Raw genomic sequence first — 5,057 nt, 5'->3', positions numbered from 1 at the left:
ACAAGAATTCTCTCTCTCTCTCTCTCTCTCTCTCTCTCTCTCTCTCTCTCTCTCTCTCTCTCTCTCTCTCTCTCTCTCTCTCTCTCTCTCTCTCTCGCTAATTGGCACACAGCAATGTAATGAAGGCAGTAATGACCACTCGTTTCCCTCGCAAGTCAACCCAAAACACTGCCACAAAACCACCACCACCACCACCACCACCACCACCACGAGCTATTCCGGTGATACTATTCTTAAACATTATAACTGGCTTGATACAAATTACTCACCACCACTACCACCACCACCACCACCACCACCACTACCACCACCACCACCAAGCGAGCGAGTCTAGCAGTGATAACAACGCAGGGATGAACACTCAGTACGGCAAACCACGCAGGTGATGTTAATTCTTACCTGATGGACACCTGCAGGTAAATCTTTCGTAATTATGAGTCCAAGGAATTTAATATGATAATGATGGTGGTGATACGTCCCGCCTTACTGATGCTGTGGGTTAAGTTATTTGGGGTATTGTGTTGCGTTTCAGTGTTGACAAGGCAATGCACTTCTGTTTTGGTGAGTGTTGTGGGTGTTGCTTGAATTGAAATGAGGTAAGGTAGCGTTGTGTTTCGTTCTATTGAATGTGTGAGTTTTGTCTCCCGGAATTTTGTTGAGATTTGTTTAAGTGTCGTGATGAGGTACTGCATCTTGTCTTGCTGAGTGAATCTTTTTTTTTTCAGAGTTTAAATTGAAATATAAGATAATAATGCCTTGTTTTATTAAATGCGTGAAGCAAATCTGCCAGAATGCATTTTATCTTATTCACCCTAAAGGTTAAATAAATCCAAAAATACTGTTTAAATTTCAATCCAATAATAAAATAATTGCGTATCTCGTCCTGGTAAGTGTGAGTTGAGCCTTGAGGGAACTTATTAAGATTTAAAGGTCACGATAAAACAATACCCACGCTTCGCTTTACTGAGTGAGCTAAGTATTATGAAAAATGTTAGAAGTGAACCATGAGCAACAACTAATAATACATCTCATCTTTGGGACTGTGAGTTTAACCTTGGATATTGTTGGGCTTCGCATGTATGATGAGATAATACATTTCGTCTTATTGAGTTAAGTATATATGGAATTGTGTTTGAATAGAAATATAAGCATAAGATAATAATGGACCTCGTGTTAGTAAGTGTGCGTTAAGCCTTCGAGAGCCTTGTTAAAATGTTCAATGTAATAAAAAAGTAATATATTCTGTCTGCCCGTCTGAGTTAAGTGCTTTGAGAATTATGTTTGAAGTGAGATATAAACATAAGATAATGACGCATCTCGTGGTGGTCTACGCGCGTCAAGCCTTCCAGAACCTTGTTAAAATGTAAACGTGACGATAAGGTGGTGCATTTTGTCCATTGGCTGAGTTAAGTATTTTGAGAATGTTGCTTAAATTTAAATACAGTAATAAAGTGACAGTGCATCTCGCCTTACTGAGTGTAATAGTGGTAAGATTTAAAAGTAGTGATAAGGTGATACATACTGTCCTATTGAGTTAAGTATTTTGAGAAAGTTCCTTAAATATAATATAAAGTAATAAGGTGACAGCGCATCTCGTCTTATTGGGAGTGAGTTAAGTCTTGGGTATTCGTGCTAAGATTTAAAAGTACTGATAAAGTGATACATAATGTCTTATTAAGTATTTTGAGAACGTTGGTTAAATTTGAATCAAGTAATAAGGTGACAGTGCATCTCGTCTTATTGGGAGTGAGTTAAGTCTTGGGTAATCGTGCTAAGATACATTCTGTCTTATTAAGTATTTGTGAATGGAGCGAAACGTTGAGATAAGATAATAATACACATCCTGTGCTGGTAAAAGTGAGAATAATTTTTTTCTTAAGGATATCATAAAATTTTACATGAATTGATGAAGCAATATATTCTCTCCTTTGTGAGTTAAATATTTAAAAGTGATGTTTAAATTTTAATATAATAATAAGATAATACATATCATCTTCCTGAAGGTCTGTTAAGTCTTTGGGAACCGTGCCGAGATTTAAAGACACTGATAAGGTGATACATCTCGTCTCGATGAGTGAGCTGAGTATTTTGAGGATGTTTAAATAGAAATATGAGCTTAACTTAATAACACACCTTGTCTTGATAAAAGTGTGAATTATTATTTTTTTTTTCAAAGATATTGTTAAAGCAACACATTTTGTGTTCTGTGAGGTATATATTTAGAAATGCTCTTTAAATGTAATGATAAGATAACAATACATCTCGCCTTACTGAGAGTGTGAGTTGTGTTCAAGAATCGTGCTAAGATTTAAAGGTACTGATAAGGTGATACATCTCGGCTTGCTGAGTGTTAGCTAAAAAAATTTGCGAAAGTGAAACGTTGAGATAAGATAATAACCAATCTCGTGCTGGTAAGTCCGAATTAAGTCGTTCAAGTGTACAATCTAAATTCAATCAGGTTACAACAAATGCAATCATATAATTAACTTGAATGATCTCATGGCAACTCTTCGTGATCAGGCGTCAGAATTCACCCGATGTTGTCTTACACTGAAAGATTTTGCCTGGGAAAATTAAAGGAACTTCCCTACTTGCACAAGGACGCGGCACAAGAAGGGCGTCACTACTATTAATGGCAGGAGAGGGCATGAGAGAAGGAAGATCGGTTTAACCACCTTATAAAAAGTAAAACAAAGTCCAAACGAAAATAAAGGTACATTTTCTGAAAACCTGCAGTCTTTTGATATGAGCCTGAATGCTGAAGCTGTGGTGGTGGTGGTGGTGGTGGTGGTGGTGGTGGTGGTGGTGGTGGTGGCGGTGAAGAAGAAGAAGAAGAAGAAGAAGAAGAAGAAGAAGAAGAAGAAGAAGAAGAAGAAGAAGAAAAAAGAAGAAGAAGAAGAAGAAGAAGAAGAAGAAGAAGAAGAAGAAGAAGAAGAAGAAGAAGAAGAAGAAGAAGAAGAAGAAGATGATGATGATGATGATCAAGGAGAAATTAACAAGAATATGATGATGATGATGATGATGATGATGATGACAGTGGCGGTGGAGGTGGCGATGGTTGGTGTGGTGGTGGTGGTGGGGTGGTGGTGGTGGTGGTAGTGGAGGTGGTAGAGGTGGTGGTGGTGGTGGTGGTGGTGGTGGTGGCGGCGGCGGCAGCAAGGCGCGGGTCCGTGGGCACACCACAGGACACACACTGGTCATGATGAATGGCAGACAGCAGTGTTGAGCGTAGCGGGATGAAATACAGGCAAACCCACACTCTAAATCACCACACGTGTCCTGCACCACACACACACACACACACACACACACACACACACACACACACACACACACACACACACACACACACACACACACACACACTCCTCTCCCTCTCAATCCTATCAACACCCCCCCTCTGAGCCCCTAAATCTCTCCCTTACAGCTCGACCTACACCTCTCACTCGCATCCCCTACACTACCCGTCCCTTACCAAACGAACACCCCTTCTTGACCCCAAGCATTCGTCCCTCACATACTCAGCCTCTCCCATACCTACTCACACCCTTCAGTCATAACCACAACAGCCTCCTCTCACACACCACAGCCTGAGTCCAATTTAATCCCTCCCTTTCACCTGTAAACACCCACAATACACCTGGACACGTGGATTGTTACCTGCTTTCCTAATACACAGTTATTTTAGTGGTTTTATCCATGTTTATATTCAAGTTGACTACAGATGGAAAGGAAGGGATGTGATTGAAGAACTTAAAAAAGGAGGGACGGATAGGAAGAAAAAGTGCAAGAGGAGGAAGAGGAATACAAAATACAAAGGAATACAAAGGAGAGGAGTTGATTTGAAGGAAGGACTTAAGGAAGAAAGGAAGGACAGACAGAAAAAGTGCAAGAGGAAGAGGAATACAAAGGAATACAAAGGAACACAAAGGAATACAAAGAAAAACCGACATCTGACATTTTGCTTTTTGTTAGACTATTTGATGATGAAGAGAAAAGAAGTTTGGAGAAGGATAGATTCCCGCGACTAGGAGGAGGAGGAGGAGGAGGAGGAGGAGGAGGAGGAGGAGGAGGAGGAGGAGGAGGAGGAGGAGGAGGAGGAGGAGGAGGAGGAAGTCAACAGTAAAGCGATTGAATTTTCCGGCCAAATGATCATCACTCCTTTGACCTTAAACAGATAAGACTTTCCTCCCTTCCCTTCCTTCCCTCCCTCCCTCCCTCCCTCCATAACTTTCTCCCTCCGTCCCCGCCTCCACGGTCCCTCCCTCGCCTTTCCACGCCATTAAAATCACGATCTGAAAACAAAGGAAGAAAACTGTCCTTCCTCACGACATCATAAATACCTCTTAAAATACCTCCCGAAGTCCTCCTCCTCCTCCTCCTCCTCCCCCTCCCCCTCCTCCTCACGCCTCCTCCTCCTCCTCACGCCTCAGGGAAGATAGCCAGGTAGAAAGGAAGATGCTCAGAGGAAACGAGAGGAAAGGACTGGAGTAGGAGGAGGAGGAGGAGGAGGAGGAGGAGGAGGAGGAGGAGGAGGAGGAGGAGGAGGAGGAGGAGGAGGAGGAGGAGGAGGAGGAGGAGGAGGAAAGGGCGATGCTACAAGGTTCCCACGATAAGCTTAGGCCGACAGAGGAAAGGAGGGAGGGAAGAAAGGAGGGAAGGACGGAGGGGAGGGAAGGAAGGAAGAAAGAAAGGAGGGGAAGGAGGGAGGGAAGGAAAGGAAGGGAGGAAGGAAGGAACAGGAAGACAATGAAAGGTAATTAATTAATAAAACTTTGATACAAAAGAATATAATGAAAAAATATCCCAGAGAGAGAGAGAGAGAGAGAGAGAGAGAGAGAGAGAGAGAGAGAGAGAGAGAGAGAGAGAGAGAGAGAGTGGTCAGTGGGACAGATAGTATCGGTGTTGTAGGTCCCCGGGGTTCGCCAACTCTCTCACCACCACCACCACCACCACCGAGAGAGAGAGAGAGAGAGAGAGAGAGGGGGGGGGAGGGGCGGTGAAAGATAGACGAGCGACTCTCAAACGGTACTACGAAAAAACAAATTCTGAAACGA

The sequence above is a fragment of the Scylla paramamosain genome, chromosome 22 (assembly GCF_035594125.1).
Source record: "Scylla paramamosain isolate STU-SP2022 chromosome 22, ASM3559412v1, whole genome shotgun sequence".
Classification (NCBI taxonomy): domain Eukaryota; kingdom Metazoa; phylum Arthropoda; class Malacostraca; order Decapoda; family Portunidae; genus Scylla; species Scylla paramamosain.
This window is presented reverse-complemented; position numbering follows the sequence as displayed.